The sequence below is a fragment of the Theropithecus gelada genome, chromosome 8 (genome assembly GCF_003255815.1).
Source record: "Theropithecus gelada isolate Dixy chromosome 8, Tgel_1.0, whole genome shotgun sequence".
NCBI classification, from domain to species: Eukaryota; Metazoa; Chordata; class Mammalia; order Primates; family Cercopithecidae; genus Theropithecus; species Theropithecus gelada.
Window position 1 is genome coordinate 75,381,444 of NC_037676.1, and position 27,058 is coordinate 75,408,501.

Below are 27,058 nucleotides of genomic sequence, written 5' to 3' on the forward strand. Positions count from 1 at the left end.
CACTACGGGGTCCACAGCTTTGCCACTCCTGAGGGAAACTGTATTCTTCATTTTATAAAAACACATGCACCACTTAATATTTCAGTCAATAATGGACCACATATATGAGAGTGGTCCCACAAAGTTATAATGGAGCTGAAGAATTTTATCACCTAGCATTTACTATGCTATTCTTTTTATCTTTATGACTGTACTCCTTCTACTTATTAAAAAAAAATAGAAAAAAATGAACTGTAAGACACCTTCAGGCAGGTCCTTCAGGAGGTATCCAGAAGAAGGCACTGTTATCATAGGAAATGACAGCTCTATGCATGTTTCTGTCCCTGAAGACCTTCCAATGGGACAAAGAGGTGGGGCTGGAAGACAGTGACACTGATGATCCTGGCCCTGTGTAGGCCTAGGCTAATGTGTGTGCTTTTGTTTTCATTTTTAACAAAAAATTAGCATAAAAATAGAAAAAAAAAAGCTTACAGAATAAGGATATAAAGAAAGAAAATATTTTTGTATAGCCATGCAATGTGTTTCAAGCTAACTGTTACGACAAAACAGTCAAAAAGTTTTTAAGAAGTACAGGCTCATGCCTATAATCCCAGCACTTGGGGAGGCCAAGGCAGGTGGATCACTTGAGGTCAGGAGTTTGAGCCAGCCTGGCCAACATGGTGAAACTCGTCTCTACTAAAAATACAAAAAAAGTTAGCTGGGCATGGTGGCAGGAGCCTGTAATCCCAGCTACTTGGGAAGCTGGTACAGGAGAATAGCTTCAACCTGGGAGGCAGAGATTGCAGTGAGCTGAGATCACACCACTGCACTCTAGCCTGGGTGACAGAGACTCAGTCTCAAAAAAAAAAAAAAAAAATTTATAAAGTAAAAAAGTTACAGTAAGCTAAGGTTAATTTACTACTGAAGAAAAATATTTTAAATAAATTTCGTGTAGCCTAAGTGTACAGTGTCTATAAAGTCTCCAGTAGTTCACGGTAACAGCGTAGACCTTCACAGTCACTCGCCACTTTCTCATTGACACCCAGAGCAACTTCAGACCTGCAAGCTCCATTCGTGGTAAATGCCCTACAGGTGTGCCATTTTTTAAAGCCTTTTATACTGTGTATTTTTACTGGATCTATTCTATGTTTAGATACACAAACACTCACTGTTGTGTTACAGTTGCCTACAGTATTCAGTACAGTAACATGCTATGCAGGCTTGTGGCCTAGGAGCAACAGGCTAGACCATCTAGTCTTGGTGTGTAGTAGGCTCTGCCATCTCGGTTTGTGTAGATGCACCCTATGGTATTTGCACAATGATGAAATTGCCTAACGACACTTTTCCCAGAATGTGTGCCCAATGTTAAGTGATGCATGACTGGATTGAAATCTGTCTGCAACATCTCACAAACCAAATCATTCCCTCATGCCCAGCCTACCCCTGTCCCCAGGCCACCTCCCCTGGAGGTACTGCATTAAGTATATTACTTGTGCTTACAGAATAAACTTGCAAGCTTCCACACCATTGACTTTGGTGGAAGTGAATCTAAAACACACTTTGGGAAGTAATTCTATCCATGTGGGTCTTTCCTCTGTGTGACAAAATCATACTGCATGCATTTTCTGTTGGAACAGATTATTGGTGAACAGAAAGTGAAAACAATTTAAGGTACAGCAGCACAATACTATTGCATACATTCTAGTTCATTCTAGACTATAAACAGCTTGAGAAAAAAAAAAGCCTGCATTTTCTATAATCCCACAGAGAGTCCCACGTCCTGAAGGTCTACAGAGTTGTTACGAACACAGGCTTTCGGCCGGGCATGGTGGCTTAGGCCTGTAATCCTAGCACTTTGGGAGGCCGAGGTGGGCGGATCACAAAGTCAAAAGATTGAGACCATCCTAGCCAACATGATGAAACCCCATCTCTATTAATAATACAAAAATTAGCTGGGCATAGTGGTGCGCGCCTATGGTCCCAGCTACTTGGGAGGCTGAGGCAGGAGAATTGCTTGAACCCGGGAGACAGGTTGCAGTAAGCCGAGATATGTCACTGCACTTCAGCCTGGCGACAAAGTGAGACTGCATCTCAAAACAGTACCTGGGCTTGTTGCAAAGAATAAATGAAATGTTTGCTAAATGCAGAGAAATAAGAATGTTTTTACACTGTTGATGAGAGTGTAAACTAGTTCAACCATTGTAGAAGACAGTGTGGTGATTCCTCAAGGATCTAGAACCAGAAATACCACTTGACCCAGCAACCCCTTTACTGGGTATATACCCAAAGCATTATAAATCATTCTACTATGAAGACACATGCACATGTATGTTTATTGCAGCCCTATTTTCAATAGCAAAGACTTGGAACCAACCCAAAGGCCCATCAATGATAGACTGGATAAAGAAAATGTGGCAGGCCGGGTGCGGTGGCTCACGCCTGTAATCCCAACACTTTGGGAGGCTGAGGCAGGAGGATCACAAGGTCAGGAGAATGAGACCATCCTGGCTAACACAGTGAAACCCCGTCTCTACTAAAAATACAAAAAAAAAAAAAAAAAAATAGCTGGGCATGGTGGCGGGCACTTGTAATCCCAGCTACTCTGGAGGTTGAGGCAGGAGAATGGCATGAATTCCGGAGGCGGAGCTTGTAGTGAGCCGAGATCACACCACTGCACTCCAGCCTGAGCAACAGTGCGAGACTCCATCTCAAAAAAAGAAAGAAAGAAAACGTGGCATATATACACCATGGAATATTATGCAGCCATAAAGAAGAATGAGTTCATGTCCTTTGCAGGGACATGGTTGAAGCTGGAAGCCATCATTCTCAGCAAACACAGGAACAGAAAACCGAACACCACATGTTCTCACTCATAAGTGGCAGTGGAACAATGAGGACACAGGGAGGGGAACATCACATACCTGGGCCTGCTGGGGGGTTGGGGTAAAGGGAGGGAGAGCATTAGGACAAATACCTAATGCATGCTGGGCTTAAAACCTAGATGACAGGCAGGTTGATAGGTGCAGCAAACCACCCTGGCCCATGTATACGTATGTAACAAACCTGCACATTCTGCACATGTATCCCCGAACTTAAAGTGAAATTTAAAAACAAATAAATAAATAAAAAGAAATATTTGTTAAATACTTAGTACAGTACCTGACATAGATCAGACAAGTGACAATAGCAGTTACTAATTCGTACATCCTCTAGGTTTTAACTACATTGGACCTATGCTTCTCTCACAGGCCTCAGTGGAGATGTCACACTCCTCAGCTATCTAGCAGCTCTGTGGTCTACTGTTCTCAGACTACTCCCTTGACAACTGGGAGGGCCAAGGGGGATGTCAGTGAAAGTTGCCATTTTCAAGATGGAGTCTGAATATAGTAAGTCACTCAAGGCTTGACAGTTTTGAACGCATTACATTTTTATATGTCTTTCCTGCATCAGTGTTAACTACTGGGCAATAAGGTTGTGAATGAAGGGAAAAAAACATTGGAAGGAAGGAGAAAGCCATTCTAGAGCTGGCAGAAAGTGAGGTGTGGGAGGTAATCTTAGATTCTGTGTTGTTTTCTTGAACCAAAATAGTACAGAAGTTAGATATTGGTTTTGTTTACTTGCAACATAAAGGGAAAGAATGGGGCCAGTGTAAACACTTATTTAAGAGAATAATATATATGCACATTTTAATTAAACTCTAATATGAACATTTACTTGGTCTCTTTCAAAAACAGAGCTAGGAATATATGGTTTTTCCCTAAGTCAACTCTAAACTGTTACCAGGCAATTGAACAAACCAGAGCTGCCACCCTGGTGGAATAGAGCTCAGGAATGCTCACAGGAGTCTTTCTAAAACACATGTATACCACCACCCCCATTTAAACAGCAGCAATTTTTGAAAGAGGACTCAAGTTGAGTTCCTTTTCCCCCTACCCCATCCTCCCATAGGGAAAGCAAGGTCCTGTTGGCATGCACCAATGTCATCCCTTTACTGCACATTCATTAATCTGGATTCCTCAAGATGATCTGAGAAGCTGCAGACACACAAGGGTGGCCTGTGATAGTCTTTGTTATCAGGAGCCTGCAGGCTTCCTTTCATCTTATTAAAATTATACCCTTTCTGCTAAAGTTGAAAAAAACTAAGAAATTGTAATTGTATCCCATTCAACCTCATCTGAAAGAGGGGAAAGTGGCCCATCAGACCATCTCAAGTTACAATATGATTCATGTGGTATTTCTATTTCCCACACCAGCCCGGGCACTCCAAGGGTTTTGCTCAATCCCTGGGTGGTGGGAACCCCCGTGAAGGGTTTATAAACCTAACATAATTAAGCACCATGTGACAGACACTGTGCTAATGGCTTTACATGCAATCTTTTACTTATGTGTCCCAATAACCCCAGCATTATTATTATTTTGGGTTTTTTACATCTCCATTTTGACACTTGGCAAGGCAAAGAAACCTGACAACAGTTAAACAGCTAGCAATTTCCAGAGTGGGAATCTGTCCCCAGGCAGCATGACATCACAGCCCACATGGTTAACCTCTATTCTAACATGAAGTTCAAAACTCCAGCCTGCTGTGCTAGGAACTGAATGTTTGTGAACCTCCAAAATTCATATGTTGATACCTTCTCTTTAATACGATGGTATCAGGAGGTGGGCTAAATTGATTAATTAGTGATTTTCTTAGTGGATTTCCTTATAACTCTATTTCATGAGGGTGGTGCCCTCATAAATTGGATCAGTGCCATTTTAAAAAGAGGAGGAGACACGAGATTCTCTTTCTCTCAGTCATATGAAGACACAGTAAGAAGGCTGTCACCAAACAAGGGAGCCAGCCCCCACTAGCTGCCAGGTCTGCTGGCACCTTGATTTCCCACCCTCCAGAACTGTGAGACAGAACTGTTTGCCATTAAAGCCTCCAGTCTATAGGATTGTTACAACAGCCTGAGCCAAGACATGCTTGGTGAAGATGCCCACCATGTTGCTAGAAGACCCATGATATTCCACTCTCCCCGGCTGCTCTGAAAGCAACAGATGTGGCACTCAGCAACCAGTCAGCCAGGTGAGGCTCTAGTCTGGTCCCTAAGGCTATCTCCCTGACCCCTTGGTTGGACTTCAGAGGGAATGGAAATCAACTTGGGCTGTAGCTATATCCTTTTGGCCTTCCCAGGGCATGGACAAGCTGTGATAATCCTGCAAATAAATAAGGTGGGGAAGATGAGTTCAACTGTAGGGTTGGCAAACATTCGCAGGCCACTTAGAAAAGCTGCAGTTTTAACCAGGCTGTCTTAGAGAGGTTTCAACATGGCAGAGTGGGCACTGGTGGTGACAATGTTCAGACACTTGGAGAATTATCTTCCTTCCTGCCATTTTTTGCACTGCCCTTCCTTATCCTGTCTACCCAAGCACCATGGGGTTGTGCCTCTCCTTCAGTGATTTTATTAATCAGGAAGCTGCAGTGTCCAAGTGGTCCTGGAAATTCCACCCAAAAAAAGGTGTAATGTCAAGGGGGGCTGATGCCTCTCCTTGTACTGCATTACTGATGGCTGTCAGTCTCCCCGTCCTGTATGGCAGCCTTGCAAGAACAGGGACCATGATTATTTTTCTTTAGATTTTCAACGACTTAGTCCCTGGTTCATGGAAGATCAGTACATATTGAAATAAATTGATTAATTAGTGATTTTCTTAGTGGATTTCCTCATAACTCTATTTCATTTACTGACTTAATATGCCCTCCATACCAGAAATGAAGTCTTAAAGAAAGTCAGTGCTGTGCATTTACATTAGTTCACAACATTTATGCCATCCCATCACACAGGTATCCATGCACCTCTCCACACTATCCTGTAAAATCCCTGAAGGCAAGGACCATGTCTTACCCATCCTTGAATGTCCACTGCAGTTGCCTTCATATGGTAGGCTCAATGGTTTTTCAGCTGATTTGAATAAATCTCTCTGCAAGCTAAAACTGTATGCTGAGATGGAAATCTTCACCCAAGGTCATCTACAACTTCTGCTAAGGAATTCAGGAGTGGATTTCTCTCTAATCTTGCCAAATTATAAGAAAGATTTCTTGAGCTACTGAGACTTTCACAGGTTCACACTGCAGTGTAACAAGGCTGTCTACTCCCTTTTGCTCTCCTGCTTAGGGGCTTTCCATAAGGCAGAGGCTTGCCAAACCTCGACACTGTGTGTTGAGTTTTCATCTCAGTATATGACTAGGACTCCCTGCCTTCAGCCCCATTCTGTCTATGTAAGCAATACCAGAGAACCTCCATACTCTGGCAGCTGGCAAATTTCTCTCTAAGATCAATTTCCATCTATGTTGAAGTTATGATAACTCTATTCTTTCCTAAAGCTGTGGGGTTGAGATAGATGGATCCTCTCTGATCTAGCCACTCCTCCTAGGCAGCAGCACAAGCATTTTGCCAGTCCCAAGCATCTTAGGCCCTATGCCAACTATCAGACCTGTGTCATGTTGGTGTTCGAGCACCTGCGCCTCAGGATGTAGAAACCCCCCTTCTCTTTCTTCTAATCCTTTTCAGATCAGAGTCCTTCAACACTAAACATCTTATTCCTCTCCTCCTCCTCCATAGAACCTGAGGGCCCATCGGTTAGAGTCTGGCAGTGGAAGAGTCCCAAGGCATAAAAAGGTCTATTTAGTTTCCACAGGGTTGAGGACGACCCTGCCATAGAAACAGAAAAGGCTTCCAACTCTTTCTGGGAAGTTGATGTCTTTCCTCCTCCCACTACTGCCCAGCCCTCCAGCCCCACTGCAGCCCAGGAGAGGGTCCTTCTGCTACCACAGCAGAAGGCAGGGCACAAGTAAAGGCCCCAGCAACTCACTCCTCCAGTTCCTGAGGAGATAGCCTACCACAAGTCCTATGGTTCTTTCTACCCTTTTGTACCAAGCTTCAGAATTTTCTGCCTATTTTTTGGAATGGTAAGAGTGAAGTCAAGGAAAAATAATAATAAACTAAGAGAGAAGAAAGGAAGTCAGTCCTAAACAAAACACCAAGAGAACTCAAGACTGTAGATGTGAACATATTTAATACCACTGAATTGTACACTTAAAAATGGTTATAATGGTAATTTTTGGGTTTTTGTTTTTTGAGACATAGTCTCATTCCGTTGCCCAGGCTAAAGTGCAGTGGCACATAGCTCACTGCAGACTCAAACTCCTGAACTCAAGAGATCCTTCTGCCTCAGCCTTCTGAGTAGCTGGGATACAGGCATGCAACACCACACCTGGCTAAATTTTTTTATTTTTTGAAGAGATAGGATCTTGCTATGTTGCCCAGGCTGTTCTCAAACTTCTGACCTCAAGCAATCCTCCTGCCTCAGCCTCCCAAAGTGCTGAGATTATAGGCGTGAACCAAAGTGACTGTCAATTTTATGTTTTGTATATTTTATCACAATTAAAAAAAAAAAAAGATTGTAGAAGCACAACCTGTAGTCAGAAGGAGAGGGGATAGTTGTCAGAAATTGTTCCAAGTATATGTGCCAGATCATCTAAAGTGTAAATCAATTTGTGAATATTTAATCCGCTAAAATACTTTTTTTTTCTTTTTTTCTTTTTTTTTTTTGAGACGGAGTTTCGCTTTTGTTGCCCAGGCTGGAGTGCAATGGCACGATCTCAGCTCACCGCAACCTCCGCCTCCCAGGTTCAAGCTATTCTCCTGCCTCAGCCTCCCTAGTAGCTGGGATTACAGGCACGTGCCAACACACCTGGCTTATTTTGTATTTTCAGTAGAGATGGGGTTTCTCCATGTTGGTCAGGCTGGTCTAGAACTCCTGACCTCAGGTGATCCACCTGCCTCAGCCTCCCAAAGTGCTGGGATTACAGGCGTGAGCCACCACACCCGGCCTAAAATACTTTTACATTAAATGAAATTGTCTTGTTATGAGCCAAAGGCATCTTTTCTTCCATCATTTTTGTTGTCACCAAAACAACACCCTATAAGCTTAGACTCCAAGTCTGTCAGCTATCACAAAAATTATAGGTTCTAGGATAAGGTTCCTGAGGGTATTATTGCACCAGGCCCAGTTTGTAGAAGATAGGTTTTTGGTCTCTTCGTGCACACATCACCTCAGATTATACTTAGGCTTGTAGAGCTGTAGGAAAATTACAGACTGGTGTCTCTTTAGTTTCAGATAAAAACACGGCACAAGCAAACCACTCTCAATAATCAAAAAGCATTCCTCTGTTTACACATCTATTTTGTGTAGATATCAACTTGTATTCCAAGAACTATAAATTGTGCCTGTAACCGTGAATACATACATTTTCTCTGTTTAGCTTAATATTCTGGTGGGATCAGCAGGTACTGATGGCAATTTCTATACTTCTTTAAACATAAGCATCAATCAGGGTACAGACTGTAAGCACTTTGAAAATGCCATACATTAAGAGACAAGAACTGCTTGAGGAATCACAAATATTTATTCTAAAGCAGGTCTTAAATTCAGCTTTCTTCTGACTTGGGCTGTCTGCTGAAATCGGCCCTGCACTCAACACTTTAAGCCCATTCAATTAGAAGCCAGCTTTTCATAATTCCAGGTAGCAGTCCCCCTCATTTTCAAATGCAGAAAAATTCAGACAGAAAAACCAGAGAAATGTTAAGCACTTGAAATTCTATGGCTGATTATATGAGTCTACAACGGACATAACGGAGGTTTGGAAAGTGTTCCTGACGGCAGCGTGCTGTGGAGAGCTGCCACCTAGAAACCACGTGACACCAAGGGAACCCCTGGACATAGGAACACACTTTTGTCTTTATTCACAAAATCACTCATATGTTTTGAGTTTTTAAAAATAAAAACAGCATATTCTTTATTTTGCATACTTTAAATTCAGAACAAAATGAACAAACAATAAAACCACAATATGTAACATCCAATCCTGTTGTCAGAGAAGGGAGGGAATGGCGCTTGAGGCCCTTGTTTCCGCCTTAGTCACAAGGACAGGAGAGGAAAAAACACTAGACATTAGCAGAGGGAGCCATTAGCAGAGGGACAAGACACTCGAGACTGCGGTGAGAATCGTGGGGACACTATATGAAGACCCAAGGTATAAACTCTTCATCTTCTTCTATGCGAGACGCATTCTCATTGCCTCAAAACTGGAGAATCTCATCAGGAACTGCAGCACTGGGTTCCTCTGCTGCCACTTCATCCTCGATAGACCTAGCCTGATCCTGTGGTCGATCTAGTCGGAGTGAGTTTGGGGATCCTCAAGGAAGAAGCCAGAAGAGAGCAGCACGGTTTCAAACAGCAGCACCATCAGGTCCTTGACTGCCTTGCTGTTCCTGACAGCCTCAGCCTTCTGCTGCAGCATCTCCACAATGGGGTGGTTGGAGTTGATCTCCAGGTGCTTTTTGGCCATCATGTAGCCCATCGTAGAGTTGTCCCGAAGTGCCTGGGCTTTCATGATCTGCTCCATATTGGCTGTCCAGCCACAGGTGCTGGTCACAGTGCAACAGGGTGAAGACACAAGCCTATTGAAGATGGTCACCTTCTCAACCTCTTTATCTAAGATTTTTTTCATGAGCTTGCAGAGGTTCTCAAACTTTGCCTTGTTCTCTTCCATTTTCTTCTCCTCCTTATCCTCAGGTAGCTCCAGACTCTCCTTGGTAACTGAGACCAGGCTCTTCCCATCAAATTCCTTGAGCTGCTGCACACAGTACTCATCAGTAGACTCAGTCATAGAGACTACCTTGAAGTCCCGCTTCCACACTCGGTCCACAAAAGCAGAGTTGGCCACCTGCTCTTTGCTCTCACCAGAAAATTACCCATATGTTACATCCATGTGTAACTTCATTGTCCAAGGTTGAAATGAAATCATGTGATTTGAATGTTTCCCCTTCAAAATTCAGGTGCTGCCAGTGGGATAGTATTAAGAAGTGGAGCCTTTAAGAGGTGATGAGGCCATGGGGCTCCTTCCTTGTGAGTGAGATTAGGTGCCCTTACAAAAGAGATTGACAGAGGGAGTTCGTCCCTTTTACCCTTCCACCTTCAGCCATGTGGGGAAACAGCACTCCTCCCCTCTGGAGGAGACAAAAATGAGGTGCCATCTTGGAAGCAAAGACCAGGCCCTCAGCAGACACGGAAACTGCCAGCACTCTGATCTTGAACTTCTCAGCCTCCAGAACTGTGTGAAATAAATTCCTGTTTTTTATGAATTAGCCAGTCTCAGGTATTTTGATGTAGTAGCGTAAAACAGACTAAGACCATGATGGAAAATGTTTATTAAGCCATAAATAATTGTACAGATGCCAGTAATCACTAATATTTTAAACTATTACTTAGGGTTCTACAATATTTTAACCTATTTTCTGAGATACGGAAGCTAGACTTTTCTTCCTCTAAAACTTGAGGCCCTCAATGGGGTGAGGAAAGGGAATTAGTGACAATGAATTTTGTATCCACAGCACTAATTGAATGCCCAACACAAATAACCCATTAATTATAGGCAAACCTCAGAGATATTGCAGGGTCAGTTCCAGAACACCATGACAAAGTGAGTCACACAATTTTTTTTGGTTTCCCAGTCATATAAAAGTTATGTTTACACTATACTATAGTATATTAAGTGTGTAAGAGCATGTCTTTAAAAGTGACCATACCTGTGATATTATTTGATATGGTTTGGCTCTGGTCCCCGCCCAAATCTCCAAATCTCATGTTGAATTGTAATTCCCAGTATTGGGAAGGGACCTGGTGGGAGGTGACTGGATCATGGGGGCGGGTTTCCCCCATGCTGTTCTCGTGATAGTGAATGAGTTCTCATGAGAGCTGATGGTTTAAAAGTGCGTGGCACTTTCCCCCTCGTTCTCTCTCTCTCCTGCCACCATGTGAAGAGGTGCTTGTTTCCCCTTCACCTTCCACCACGATTGAAAGTTTCTGACACTATCTCGAGGTAGATAGTGTCAGAATTAAATTAGAGGACACTCGGTTCGTATCTGCAGCAGAATTGATTGCTTATGTTTTGGTAGGGAGAAATCCCCCACATTTGGTCACAGAAGTTTTTTTGTGTTGATTGTTGTTGTGTTTTGAATGAGAAAAGAGGAAAAACATGGTTTGAATTTTTCCCTACCTTAATTAAAAATTTTTTTTTTGCTAAAAAATGATGATAATCATCTGAGCCTTCAGTGTGTCATCATCTTTTTGCTGGTGGAAGGTCTTGCCTTGATGCTGACAGCTACTGACTGATCAAGGTGGTGTATAAGGTGAGAGTGACTCTGGCAATTTCTTAAAATAAAACCACAATAAAGTTTTCACATTGATTGACTATTCCTTGACTGAGTTCTCTGTAGCATGAGAATGCTACTTCATAGCATTTTCCCACAGGATAAATTTTTCTTTTTTAAAAAAAAATTGTTTTCGTTTTTTTATGTTCCAAGGTACCTGTGCAGAATGCAGGTTTATTACACAGGTAAATGGGTGCCATGGTGGTTTGCTGCACCTATCAACCCATCACCTAGGTATTAAGCCCAACATGCATTAGCTCTTTTCCCTAATGCTTTCCCCTTCCCCCACCCTCTCCCAATAGGCCCCAGTGTGTGTTGTTCCCCTCCCGGTGTCCATGTGTTCTCATTGTTCAGTTCCCACTTGTAAGTGAGAACATGCGGTGTTTGGTTTTCTATTTCTGCATTAGTTTGCTGAGGATAATGGCTTCCAGCTTCATCCACGTCTCTGCAAAGGACATGATCTCATTCCTTTTTATGGCTGCATAGTATTCCATGGTGTATCATTGAAGGGCATTTGGGTTGATTCCATGTCTTTACTATTGTGTATAGTGCTGCAATGAACATATGAATGCACGTATCTTTATAATAGAATGATTTATATTCCTTTGGGTATATACCCAGTAATGGGATTGCTGGGTCAAATGGTATTTCCAGTTCTAGATCTTTGAGGAATCACCACACTGTCTTCCACAATGGTTGAACTAATTTGCATTCCCACCAACAGTGTAAAAGCATTCCTGTTTCTCCACAACCTCACCAGCATCTGTTGTTTCTTGACTTTTTAATAATCACCATTCTAATATGAAATGGCATCTCATTGTGGTTTTGATTTGAATTTCTCTAATGATCAGTTATGTTGACCTTTTATTCACATGCTTGTTGGCCACATATATGTCTTTTTGTAAAGTGTGTCTGTTCATATCCTTTGCCCACTTTTTCATGGGGTTGTTAGTTTTTTTCTTATAAATTTGTTTAAGTTTCTTGTAGATTCTGGATATTAGACCTTTGTCAGATGAATAGACTGCAAAAACTTTCTTCTATTCTGTAGGTTGTCTGTTCACTCTGATGATAGTTTCTTTAGCTGTGTAGAAGCTCTTTAGTTTAATTAGATTCCATTTGTCAATTTTTGCTTTTGTTGCAGTTGCCTTTGGCAATTTCATTGTAAAATCTTTGGCCATGTCTATGTCCTGAATGGTATTGCCTAGATTTGCTACTAGGGTTTTTAATGGTTTTGTGTTTTACATTTAAGTGTTTAATCCATCTTGAGTTAATTTTTGTATAAGGTGTAAGGAAGGGATCCAGTTTCAGTTTTATGCATATGGCTAGCCAATTCTCCCAGCACCATTTATTGAACAGGGAATCCTTTCCCCATTGCTTGTTTTTGTCAAATTCATCAAAGATCAGTTAACTGTAGGTGTGTAGCCTTATTTCTGGGTTCTCTATTCTTTTCCATTGGTCTATGTGTCTGTTTTTGTACCAGTACCATGTTGTTTTGGTTACTGTAGCCTTGTAGTATAGTTTGAAGTTAGATAGCATGATGCCTCCAGCTTTGTTCTTTTTGCTTAGGATTGTCCTGGCTATACGAGCTCTTTTTTGGTTCCATGTGAATTTTTAAATAGTTTTTTCTAGTTATGTGAATAATATCAATGGTAGTTTAATGGGAATAGTATTGAATCTATAAATTGCTTTGGACAGTATGGCCATTTTCACAATATTGATTCTTCCTATCCATAAGCATGGAATGTTTGTCCATCTGCTTGTGTCCTCTCTGATTTTATTGAGCAGTGGTTTGTAGTTCTCCTTGAAAAGGTCCTTAATTTCCCTTGTTAGCTGTATTTCTAGGTATTTTATTCTCTTTGTGGGAATTGTGAATGGGAGTTCATTCATGATTTGGCTCTCTGCTTGTCTGTTGTTGGTGTGTAGGAATGCTTGTGATTTCTGCACATTGATTTTATATCCTTAGACTTTGCTGAGTTGCTTATCAGCTTAAGAAGCTTTTGGGTTGAGTCGATGGGGTTTTCTAGATATAGAATCATGTCCTTTGCAAACAAAAACAATTTGACTTCCTCTCTTCCTATTTGAATACCCTTTATTTCTTTCCCTTGCCTGATTGCCCTGACCAGAACTTCCAATACTAAGTTGAGTAAGAGTGGTGAGAGAGGGCATCCTTGTCTTGTGCCAGTTTTCAAAGGGAATGCTTCCAGCTTTTGCCCATTCAGTCTGATATCGGCAGAAGGTTTCTCTTAATGGCTCTTATTATTTTGAGGTATGTTCCTTCAATACCTAGTTTATTGAGACTTTTTAACATAAAGGATGTTGAATTTTATAAAAGGCCTTTTCTGCATCTATTGAGATAATTATGTGGTTTTTGTCTTTAGATCTGTTTATGTGATGAATTATGTTTATTTATTTGGGTATGTTGAACCAGCCTTGCATCCTGGAGATGAAGCCAACTTGATCATAGTGGATAAGCTTTTTGATGTGCTGCTGGATTCAGTTTGCCAGTATTTTATTGAGGATTTTTGCATCTATGTTCATCAGGGATATTGGCCTGAATTTTTCTTTTTTTGTTGTATCTCTGCCAGGTTTTGGTATCAAGATGATGCTGGCCTCATAAAATGAGCTAGGGAGGAATGCATCCTTTTCAATTGTTTGGAATAGTTTCAGGAGAAATGGTACCAGCTTCTCTTTATACCTCTGGTAAAATTCAGCTATAAATCCATCTGGACCTGGGCTAGGCTATTGGTTGGTAGGCTATTTATTACTGTCTCAATTTCAGAACTTGTTATTGTTATTAGTCTATTCAGGGATTCAACTTCTTCCTGGTTCAGTCTTAGGAGGGTGTATGTGTCCAGGAATTTATCCATTTTTTCTAGATTTTCCAGTTTATTTGCACAGAGGTGTTTATAGTATTTTTTGATAGTTGTTCATATTTCTGTGGGATCAGTGGTGGTATCCCTCTTATCATTTCTGATTGTAAGTAATTTGAATCTTCTCTCTTTTCTTCTTTATTAGTCTCATAAGCAGTCTATCTATTTTATTGTGTGTTTCAGAAAACCAGCTCCTGGATTCATTGATTTTTTGAAGGATTTTTCATTTCTCTATGTTCTTCAGTTTTGCTCTGAGCTTTCTTATTTCTTGTCTTCTGATAGCTCTGGGGTTTGTTTGCTTTTGGTTCCCTAGTTCTTTTAGTTGTGACGTTAGGGTATCAATTTGAGATCTTTTTAGCTTTTTGATGTGGGCATTTATTGCTACAAAATTTCCATCTTAGTAAGGCTTTAGCTATGTCCCAGAGATTTTGATATGTTGTCTCTTTGTTAGGATAACTTTTTTCAAAATTTCAGTCAATTTTCTCAAATCTTGCTGCTGCTTTATCAACTAAGTTTATTTAACACTCTAAATTTTTAATTGTCATTTCAACAATGTTCACAGCATTTTTGACAGGTGTAGATTCCATCTCAAGAAACCACTTTCTTTGGTTATCTATAAAAAGCGACTGCTCATTCATTCAAGTTTTGCCATGAGATTGCTGCAATCTCATGACAAGTACCACATCTGCAGTTACTTCCTCCACTGAAGTCTTGAACCCCTCCAAGTTACCCTTGAGAGTGAAAATCAACTTCTTCCAAACTCCTGCTAATGTTGATAGTATGACCTCCTCTTGTGAATCATGGCTGTTCTTAACAGTATCTAGAATGATGACTTTCTAGGAGCTTTCCAATGTACTCTGCCCAGATCCAACAAAGGAATCACAATCTATGGCAACCAAAGCTTTACTAAATATATTTTTTAAATAATAAGACATAACTCAAAATTACTCCTTAATCCATAGGCTGCAGAATGGATGTTGTGTTAGCAGGCATGAAAACAATGCTTATTTCCCCGTACACCTCCATCAGAATTCTTGGGTAACTAGGTGCATGGTCAATGAGCAGTAATATTTTGAAACAAATCTCTTTTTTTTTCTGAGGAGTAGGTCTCAATAGTGGACTTAAAAAATATTCACTAAACCATGCTGTAAACACGTGCTGTCATCCAGACTTTGTTGTTCCATTTCTAGAGCACAGGTAGAACAGATTTAGTATAATTCTTAAGGACTGTATAATTTTTAGAATGGGAAATGAACAATGGCTTCAGGTTAAAGTCACCACTATATCAGTGCCTAATAAGAGAATCAATCTGTGTGTTGGAGCTTTAAAGCCAGACATATTAGGCTGTTCTTGTGTTGCTATAAAAAAATACCTGAGGTGGCTGGGCACGGTGGCTTACACCTGTAATCACAGCACTTTGGGAGGCCAAGGTGGGCAGATCACTTGAGGTCAGGAGTTTGAGAAAAGCCTGGCCAACATGGCAAAACCCCATCTCTACTAAAAATACAAAAATTAGCTGGGTGTGGTGGTGCCCATCTGTAATTCCAGCTACTTGGGAGGCTGAGGCAGGAGAATCACTTGAATCTGGGAGGTGGAGGCTGCAGCAAGCCGAGATTGCACCACTGCACTCCAGCCTGGGTGACAGAGCAAGACTCCATCTCAAAACAAAAACAAAAACAAAAACAAAAACAAAAACTGAGGCTGGGTAGTTTATAAAGAAAGGAGGCCTAATTGGCTTACAGTTCTGCAGGCTTTATAGGAAGCATGGTGCTGGCATCTGCTTGGCTTCTGGGGAGACCTCAGGAAAGTTACAATCATGGCAGAAGGCAAAGCAGGAGAAAGAGAAGGCAGGGGAGGTGCCACACATTTCTAAACAACCAGATCTCGTGAGAAATCCCTCACTATCACAGGGACAGTACCAAGGGTACCGTGCTAAGTCATTCATGAGAAATACACCCCTATGATCCAATCACCTTCCACCAGGCCCCACCTCCAACACTGGGGATTACATTTCAATATGAGATTTGGGTGGGGGCAAATATCTAAACTATTTCACCAGACATCAACTTCTCATTTGTAGCTATGAAAGTCCTAGATGGCATCTTCTCACAACGTATGGTTGTTTCATCTATGTCGAAAAATTTGTTGCTTAGTATAGCCACCTTCATCAATGATCTTAGCTAGATCTTCTGGATAACCTGCTGCCACTTCTCTGTCATCACTTGCTGCTTCACCCTGCACTTTCATGTTACAGGGATGGTTTCTTTTCTTAAATTTCATGAACCAACAACCTCTGCTAGCTTCACACTTTTCTTCTGCAGTTTCCTCACCTCTCTCAGCCCCCACAGCATTGAAGAGAGTTGGGCCTTGCTCTGGCTAGGCTTTGGCTTAAGGGAAGGTTGCAGCTTGTTTGATCGTCTATCCAGAAGCTAAAACTTTCTCTATATTAGCAATAAGACTGTTTCACGTTCTTACTGTTTGTGTGTTCACTAGAATAGCACTTTTAATTTCCTTCAAGAACTTTTCCTTTGCATTTACAGCGGGGCTAACTGGTGCAAGACACCTAGCTTTCTACTTATCTTGAGTTCCAACATGCCTTCCTCACTAAGCTTAATCATTTCTAGCTTTTGATGTAAAGTGATAGACATGTGATGCTTCTTTTCAGTTGAACACTTAGAAACTATTGTGGGGTTATTAATTGGCCTAATTTCAATATTGCTGTGTCTCAGGGAATAGGGAGTTTGAGGAGAGGGAGAGAGATGAGGAATGACTGGTCAATGGAGCAGTTGGAACACACACAACTATCAATTAAGTTAACCCTCTTATGTGGGTGCAGTTGATGATGCCCCAAAACAATTACAATAGTAACATCAAAGATCACTGATCACAGATCACTGTAACAGAAATAATAATAAAGAGAAACTTTGAAATATTGCGAGAATCATCAAAATGTGACACAGAGACATGAAGTGAGCACATGCTGTTGGAAAAATGATGCCAATAGACTTGCCCAATGAAGGGTTGCCACAAACCTTCAGTGTGTAAAAACTGCAGTATCTGCAAGATGCAATAAAGCAAAGTGCCATAAAATGAGGTGTGCCTGTAAATGTTGCTGAGTGAATGAGTATGACTGGGGCAAGCAGAGACGTGCCCATGAGTCAGGACTGCAGAAGAGCACTTTTTGCATGGAGTGTATGCAAGGACATCAGAAATGAAATATTCAAAGAGAACTGCATCATGAAGGAGAAACTTGGATTTGGGATCCAGGCAAGTCCAGGTTCAAATCCTGGCTCTGCAATTTACCAGCTGTGGAAACTTGGGTAAGTTACTAACTGGCAATTTATTTGCCTATAAAATGGGGGAAAAATTCCTTCATCTTACAGTCACTGTGAGGATTAGAAATAATGCATGTAAACATTAGTTTTAAATTCCTAGAGTCACCAAAACCTACAAACATAAACTGGATGGCTTAAAACAACAGGAATTTATTCTCTTGAAGTTCTGGAGGCCAGAAGTGTGAGATCAAGGGGACATGCTCCCTCTGAAGGCCATAGGAGAGAATCACTCCCCTCTTCCAGCTTCTGGTGGTTCAGGAGATCCCTGGCTGGTAGTTGCATTACTTCAGTCTCTTATCCTGTCTCCACATGGCCTTCTCCTTTTCTCCTGGATCCCTTTATCTGTCTCTTATAAGGACACTATACTTGTCTTTGGATTTAGGGTCGACCCAGATAATGCAGGATGATCTCATTTTGAGATCCTTAACTTAATAACATTTGCTAAGGCCCTTTTTCCAGTAAGTTCACATTCATAGGTTCCAGGGGTTAGGATATAAATGTATCTTTCGGGAGGGCCACGATGCAAAGCCACAATAGTACAGGTTGAGTATCCCTCATATTCAACCTGTGGAAATGAGTTGAGACCAGACGTGTCTTGGATTTTGACTATTTTCAGATTTTGGAATATTTGCATTACCCTCTGGATATCATGCAGCCTTTTCTGACATTTTCAGCAATATCTTTATACCACAGAGCATAAGCCAAAAAACAGTGAGCAATGCACATCAGCCTTAGCCCCACGTGGGGCATCGTGGGGAAGCTGCTGTTGGGGTGTCCGGCCTGCACACATACCATTTTATTACCTTTTGTGGCTGCACTTGCATGGGGAAATTTGAGTCTGCACAGATATATTGCAGCTGAAGTGGACTGGGTCTTTTTTTCCTTGGGGACACAGAATATACTGTGTCACACACCTGTGTATTGACTGTGATCCATCACATGAGGTCAGGTCTGGGATTTTCCGCTTGTGGGGTCACGTCAGTGCTCAAAAAGTTTTGGATTTTGTAGCACTTTCAGTTTTCTGATTAGGGACATTCAACATGCATTTAATATGTACCTGACATACAGTAGCCACAGAATAGATGAACCACTGCTCAATAATAGCCCACTACAGTTATAATTATTGTCACTATTTTTCATGTGGAAGGACAAGGCTTTTCTCCCTCACCACCCCCCGCTGCTCCCCGCCACCACCCTTTTTTGGCTCCTGCCCTCACCCTTGCTTGGAACGGAGCTTCACTTGAATCATCAAAGAAGTGTGTGGGAGTGGCCTCATTTGCTAGGAGGAAAATGTGTTTGTCTTGTAGGTGTTCCACTGTGAAAAGTCTAAAAAGCCAGGATTACCTCTAAGGAGAAGGACCATTTACAAGCTGCTACCATCCCATCTCCTTGGGAAAAATAACCTCCAGAACTTTGATCTCCCCTGCCAAGGTGGGGGAGCAGGGAAGCTACAGAGGTTTAAAACAAAGGGAGGACACCAGGAAGACAGGATTCCTGGATGCCCAATTCACTCTGACTATATGAGTAAAGTCAAAAGCATTTTCCACTACCATTTGGGCTCCATAAGTGCTGAAGTGTTGATAACCAGATGCCCACAAGACTTTTTTACGGCAACGGGCAGTGACACACGGCCTTGCCATAGGAAGACGTTGCTCCCCATCCAGCCCAACTCCTTACTATAAAGGTTCCCTGCTCTCACCACTCCCTCTCCCTGCATTTCACAGGTTGTTCAGGCTGAAGGGTACATCCAAGTTCACTAGTTCAAGTGCCCCTGGAAGGAAGATCTGGTCCTCCATCTGATCTCTGTGTTAGAGATCTCAGCTAGAACCAAACAAAAACAACAGACTTGATGGGACTGGAGGCAACGTCAAATGGCCTCAGGATTCTGAGTGGGTTTCATTGAGTTTTTGCTTCGTTGGACATCATATTCTCCTCCATGTCTCTTTTCCCCTCAGTCCCTCCCACCTTCCCACCTGGGAACACTTAGCACGCCTACCGCTCAAAATTGCCCTCAATTTCACATTCAATCCTCACATTAGGGAACCACCCCAGACTCAGTCGCGCCTAGACTCTACTTCAGCCTCAGTCGCAGTTAGTAGAAAAGCCTGGAAGGCAGAGCAGAGTAGCATCTCAGACGCACCCCTGGTCCCTGGTTCTAATCGCTGTATTGCTTTTACCTTGTGATCTCTGCTGATCATTCTCCATCTCCTTACCCACATCCACTCTCTGTTCACCCTGCTCTGTACCCCAAGAAGCTGACTCCTGTGGAATGCAGGACCCGCACTCCATTATCAACAGACTGTGAACTGGGGTTGGCCACAGGAGGCACAGAGGCAGGAGGTGGAAAGGGGGTAGAGAGAGTCAGGAACCTCCCTGCTCCCTATGCAGCACCATATCCGGCATCCCTCATAACCACAGCTCCTACCAGGCAGCGCTTCTTCCGCAGTGCCTGTTCCTACTGACTCTCCCTTTGGCCCTTTAGCCCTAAGGATGACAACAGCTTTTCACTGTGTTAGTCTCCAGGTACATCACAATCGTGTCTGCTTCTTTAACCCTGTCCATAAAGAATCTGCATTTGAGCCATTTCCTAGCAGGAGCCCTACCAATACATGGTCAAGCCATCTTCTTCTACTCCTGGGTGCTTACCTTCATTCCTACCTAATACTGTACTTTGGTTTCTCTGGAGAGAGGTGTAGTGCATACCATAGTGTGCCATCCAGATTGCCCCCTGAGAGCTGCAGTACTTGCTCCTCCGTTGCTGAGAGTGTTCACAGGAGAGGCCCTCCTGAGAAATTTCCATCAGCAGAAGAGATCCACCTTGCCTAGGGTCTCAGCCCACGATCCATGATCCCATGATCTTGTGACTGACCAGTGCAGGGAGGGGTGGAGTTTATAAAGGTGAAATCTCCTTGTCTCAGAGCAGGAAAACCCTGAAGGTCTTTTCCAATTCCACAGATCCATGTGGGATTGGAGGAAGCCTTCACTGAAGCTGCACTGCTGTTCAAGTCCTCTGCCCAATCATTTTGCTGGCCCTCCCTCCTCGGAACTGTTACTGAAGGCACACCCAGTAAAATTCTTGCACATGTATCTCCAACTTGGAGTTCCCTTCCCTGGGAACATGTCCGTAGACAATGAGTTCCTGACTAAAGGCCAGGAAGTGGTCTCTCAACTATATGCTGCTAGTCTTTGAAGACAGGGCCTGCCAGACTAGACTCAATTTCCTTCTTCCATCCGGTCCTACCCTATGTTTGCCACTTAGCTGTCCAGGTCTCCTACCTGTTCTCTACCCTTTGGAAATTCCATCCCATCTCCCTCACCTTACTCAGAGTCCAGCATCTCTGATCTGAACCATCTCATAACCAACTGACATCCTTTCTTGCAAAATAATAAAGACTCTTCTCAGTTCACACGAGGTGCTGGGGGCAGTGCTAGGTACTAGGGACACAGAAATGAATAAGAAGTAGTTTCTGCCTTGGAGGAGCTTGAATCCCACATGTGTCAATTTACCAGCTGTACACTTTGTTAAGGAGAATGAGAAGAAGTGGCTTGAAAAGTAAAAGGAGCTTTCGCTGCTGCGGCCGCAGCCATGAGTGTATGCTCAGGCTCCAGAAGAGGCTCGCCTCTAGTGTCCTCCGCTGTGGCAAGAAGAAGGTCTGGTTAGACCCCAATGAGACCAATGAAATCGCCAATGCCAACTCCCGTCAGCAGATCCGAAAGCTGATCAAAGATGGGCTGATCATCCGCAAGCCTGTGACAGTCCATTCCCGGGCGCGATGCCGGAAAAATACCTTGGCCCGCCGGAAGGGCAGGCACATGGGCATAGGTAAGCGGAAGGGTACAGCCAATGTCCGAATGCCAGAGAAGGTCACGTGGATGAGGAGAATGAGGATTCTGCGCCGGCTGCTTAGAAGATACGGTGAGTCTAAGAAGATTGATCGCCACATGTATCACAGCCTGTACCTGAAGGTGAAGGGGAATGTGTTCAAAAACAAGCGTATTCTCATGGAACACATCCACAAGCTGAAGGCAGACAAGGCCCGCAAGAAGCTCCTGGCTGACCAGGCTGAGGCCCGCAGGTCTAAGACCAAGGAAGCACCCAAGCGCCGTGAAGAGCGCCTCCAGGCCAAGAAGGAGGAGATCGTCAAGACTTTGTCCAAGGAGGAAGAGACCAAGAAATAAAAGCTCCCCTCTTTGTCTGTACATACTGGCCTCCGTGACTACATAGATCAGCTATTAAAATAAAACAAGCCTTTATCTGCAAAAAAAAAAGAAAAGAAAAAGAAAAGAAAAGTAAAAGGAGAAAGAAAATAATGCTCTGGAAGCCTCCTCAAGGAAGAGAGATCCACTGTGTCAAAAGGTGCTTGACAGGGCAAATAAGGACTGAAAATTATCACTGGCTTTGGTAACATGGAGGTTACCAGAAACCTTGACAAGAGCTGTTTTAGTGCAGTGGTGACGCCAACTGCCTAATTGGAGTGGGCTCGAGAGAACCAGGAGGTTGAGGAAGGATGACTGAGTACAGGGCACTCTGGAGTTTTGCTGTAAAGGGAAGCAAAGAAATGAAGTCGCAGGTGACAAGGGGGATGCTTGTTCATTTAAGACAGATTTTGTAGCAAGTTTCTATGCTGGTGGAAATGATCAAATTAAGAGGAAAACTGTGATGGTTTGGGATACATTGCTGCAGCAAGAGGAGATCAAGATATATTTGGTGCACAAGTGAAGAGGTTGCTCTTGGGAACGTGGGTAGTGCATGTCCAAGAACAGAAGCAGGTAAGGTTATAGGTTAGCATTTGTGGTGCTGGAAGTTTTCTGACTCCGTCTATTTAATATTTTCTTAATGAAATAAAGAGATGGGTCATAAGCTCAGAATAGGAGGCTAAGGGAAGGCACTGGTGATTTGAAAAGAAAAAGAGGTGCCTAATAGTCACCCAGGGGAATGGAGTAAGGATGAGTTGACTAGGAATTGTAAAGTTGGGTTGCTGGGAAGTTTCAACAAGATAGTAGATAAAAAGCCTTTAGTGCAATGGCCTGTACATAATTCGCCTGCAAAAAAACATTAGTTATTATTAAATCAACCTGGTGATGATCATGCTGCCTGTAAACAAAGTGTTCTGAGAACAGAGAAGAAGCATCCACTTTAGGAAGAATTAGGAAACTATCCCCAGAGGCAGTGAATTAAGAGCTGGTCTTGAAAAGAGGGAGGAGGAAGATTACAATTACTTAAAGAACATGATGTGCTAAACATACTACTGCCACTGAGAATGAGCGAGCCAGCGGCTTGTTTTTGTAAATAACATGTTATTGGAACACAGTCATGCCCGTTAATTTACAGATTGTCTATAACCATTTTCATGCTACCTTGTCAGAGTTAAGTAGCTGCAATAGAGACTGTATGGTTGGCAAAGCCTAAAATATTTACCCTCTAGCCTTTTACCAAAAAAAAAGTTTCCCTATCCCTGGACATAGAATTAAATAAAGAGTGATTGTAGATCTAAGAAAATAAATTGGACTCACAATATCATTACAGAATTAATAAATTAGAAACAGCAAGGAAGAAGAGTCACAACTAGAAACTGAACTGCTGACTTAGAAGAAATGCTAAGATAATCAACAGTGAATGCACCTGTGGGAGAAAAAAAACCTCCACAGATTCAAGGAATCAGAAAGAAAATAGAAAATATTGACAAATTCTTATTCTCCAATTCTCTAGATATTTAGAACAGATGAAGATGATCCCAAATAAGGATATTTGGTCTTCCTGAAGTAGAGAACTCAAAAATATGGAACAGAAAGAGTAAGTATTCAAAGATTTAATAAAAGAAAAATTTCCAAAAATGCAGAAAGAATTAACTTCACAGCCTTGAAAGAACACACCATGTTCCAGGACATTTTGAACTGGTACAACCTACAGTAAATCATACTCTATAGTTCAGTTTCAAGAATCAAGAAAATCTTCAGGCATCCCCACAGAAACAGCAAATAATATACAAGGGATAAAACATGGTGAAGAATCAGATTTCTCCATGGTAACAATTAATACCAGAAGACAACGGAAAACATCCATACAGCTCTGAAGGGAAGAAAACCGAGACGGAGTTTCATTCGTGTTGCGCAGGCTAGAGTGCAATGGCGCGATCTTGGCTCACTGCAACCTCCGCGACCCGGGTTCAGGCGATTCTCATGTCTCAGCCTCCTGGGTAGCTGCGATTACAGGCGCCCTCCACTATGCCCAGCTAATTTTTGTATTTTTAGTAGAGGCAGAGTTTTGCCATGTTGGCCAGGCTGGTCGCGAGAAGAGCTTTTAAAAATAACTCCAGTTCAAAAGGCCACCCCAATCCAATTAGATCAGAATCTGTGGGGGTAGAACCTGGACAATGGTAATTCGCAGATGTTCGCCAGGTGATTCTGAGTGCAGATAATTCTCAAGCAGGTCTACGGAAAGTGTGGTCTGTGGACAGGCAGCATCAGCATCACCTGGGAGTTTGTGAGAAATGCAAGTTCTCAGACCCCACTCCAGACCTACAAGCATTTGGATTTTAACAAGCTCTCCAGGAGATCTGGAGACATGCTTCAGTTTGAAAAGCCTTACAGAGGAATATTTAAGGAAAGAAGACCTAGATCTAGGTTTGGAGATAAATCTAAAAATTGATCTAAATATGAATTTATAACATAAATTTTAAAAGTAATAATATTTGAATTTAAGCAAGGTCACATTTTTACTGAAGTTTTTCTTACAGCAGAGTAAAAATTAAGTTGAATAACTTTTAAGTATAGCATACATAGAATCATCCCATTTTAAATGACATCTGATGTTATTTATGAGTGATGAGATCTGAGGTGCTTTTTTGACTTCTTTTTTATACTATTCCACATTGCTGAAATTCCTAAAAACATCTATTATTTTTCAAAATTACTAAAGTGGTTTTTCTCATTAAAAAAAAAAAAACCCTCTATATGTTAATCTGATGAGGATGATCATGTTCTGTGTATCAATTCATGCTAACCAAATTCAGAGAGACTGTGAATCAGAATAGCAATTCATTAATTAACATACTCAATCCCAGATCTAAAACATGTCATGAAGAGAAAGCATCTGATTTTTAGTGGACATATGTACTCAAGAGTCTAAATTACACACTAGAAGGCTGCTTGGTAAGCAGAGAATTACAGAAAAGGAAGTGAGTTTTCTTAAGAAATTTGTTTGAAACTATCACTACTAATGATTTGTCTTTCACCAAAGTAAATTATTCTTTGTGAAGAACTGTTTTTCAGTCTAAGATCAGGAGTCCATCTTCCCATCCTAAATATTTATCATAAGGTACAGTTTCCCAAGGTTATGATTGATATTGCTTACACTGGAGGAATTTCGAAACCACAAATGCAGAAGAGTCATTGTGTTCCATCCCAAGGATGAACATCCACAGCAACTGCAATATCAGAAGTTGGCATCTCATGCTTATCTCTAAATCTTGAGTTTATCTTACTTGAGGGTGATTTGAGCTTTCTGTAAATAAAATATACACTGGTTTTTCGTAAAACTTCATGAGAAATGAAAAGAGTAAATATGAGGTAAGGAAGTAGAGCTTGTGGTTAAAAAAAAAATTAATGAAAAACATAAATCCAATCCCAAGGCTAAAAAGGTGATTAATTATTAATGTCATCACATCCTGTTTATTAAAAAAGAAATAAACATTCCATAAACATTCCACTCCTTTCTTGAATTGGTTTCAGTTAACTCTTTCCTAGGGAAGATTAGGGCAGGGAGCAGACATAATTATTCATGTACACGATCCCTGCTTTCCATTCTACCAGTGTAAATGCTCCATGATGATGTGTTCGTGTCAGGAACTCAGCTCAATCTTCAGATTTTTTTTTTTAAAGATAATCTCTCTCTGTCGCCCAGGCTGGAGTGCAGTGGCACAATCTTGGCTCACTGCAACCTCCACCTCCCAGGCTCAAGCAATTCTTGTGCCTCAGCCTCCTGAGTAGTTGGGATTACAGGCATGTGCCTGCATGCCCAGCTAATTTTTATGTATTTTTAGTAGGAACAGGGTTTCTCCATGTTGGCCAGGCTGGTATCAAACTCCTGGCCTCAAAATGCTGGGATTACAGGCATGAGCCACCACCACCACCACCACCACCAGTCCCCATGAGAGATATTTTTGTCTGTGGAAGTGAAACTGACCCAACGGTCCCATAGGTAATTTTATTTTGGAAAAACTTGGAAATTGATCTTGAAAACTTGAAAGTTACATTTATTTTATCTGAATTCCTTTCTCAGGGAAGGACCTTCAGGCATCTCAAAACAGAAAGTATCAAAGAACTGAAACTCATCAGATCACCACATCCAGACAGTGAGTCTGGATCACTCATTCATAGTGATTGGTTCCATGCTCCTCCCTAGTTCCTAGTTTCTGTTTTCTTACACATTGTTACATTTCTTCCCTGCTATATACACCTCTGGTTTTAGTAGGTCAAGGAGATGGATTTGAGACTGAACTCCCGTCTCCTTGGCTGTAGCACCCTATTAAAGCCTTCTTCCTTCATGATAATCCTTGTCTCAGTGATTGGCTTTCTGTGTGGTGAGTAGCAGGATCTAGACCAAACCCCTGGAGTTTGAGTAACAGAAGTACTATCTTGCCCTAAATTTTAAGTGATTAAACCATTATTACATGCATCAGCTAGGTTTAAGGTTTTAAGAATTATTATTCCATGGAGTTTATTATATGAGCTTTGAATCCTAGTAGATTGAAATCCTAGTTCTCCCACTTTCTGGTTAGAGACCTAGTATAAAACAGAGACTCCAAATTTACCTTATTTATGAAGCAGAAATAATATCACCTACTTATTTTTAGGGTTTTCATAAGATTTATAAATAATATTAAGAGTACATAGTAGGAGTTCAACATTAAATCCATCTGATAATCAAAGGTGTTTAAGAGTGTTCATCCAAAAAATAGTTAAAATTTTCTTTGAAAATTTTCTCCTGCTTCCCATTTCTTAAATCATTGGCCACACTTGGAAGAGGTGATCAGAAGAGAGAAAAGTAAATCTAAATCATTCTTAACCAAAATTCAGATGTAAGCAGAAACATGTCCATTTAATTATTCTCCTAGGAGCTAATGTATCGTAATGTATACAAACATATATGTATTAATGCATTATGTATAAATTAATATAAAGCATGCAAGGACATAGAATACACTCATTCTCCTATATCTGTGATAGCTGCTGCTGCTTCTCCTTCTCCTTCCTTCTTCTTCTTCCCCTTCCCCCTCCCTCTTCTCCTCCTTTCTTTCTCTTCTGTCTTCTATGTCTTCTGTCTTCTTCCTATTTCCTCTCATCCCTCATGAATTTGGACTCCTTCTCTTTCTACATTTTTATCAGGGAAAACTCAGTCTTTGCTGTGCAAATGTTTCTCAGAGTTCTAACTCTAGTCAGTGTCTTTTTTCCATAACTACAGAGCTGCTTTTCAAATACCTGCTTGGCATCTCTATGTGGACATCCTGACGGCACCTTAAACCAAATATGTCTGAAGTTGCATTTATGCTCTTATTCCCCGCCAAATTAGCATATCCTTCTGAGATTCTTATCTCTAAGATTGGAAACCTGAGCTACT

General features: G+C 41.7%; 2 pseudogenes across 1 annotated transcript; one reads left to right on the top strand and one right to left on the bottom strand.

The window, feature by feature from the left end:
* Positions 1–9,038: 9,038 nt before the first annotated feature.
* Positions 9,039–9,769, bottom strand: LOC112630172 (annotated as a pseudogene).
* Positions 9,770–21,016: 11,247 nt separating this feature from the next.
* Positions 21,017–21,702, top strand: LOC112630268 (annotated as a pseudogene). The gene has a single exon (XR_003120830.1). The product of XR_003120830.1 is annotated as a 60S ribosomal protein L19 pseudogene (transcript).
* Positions 21,703–27,058: the final 5,356 nt, after the last annotated feature.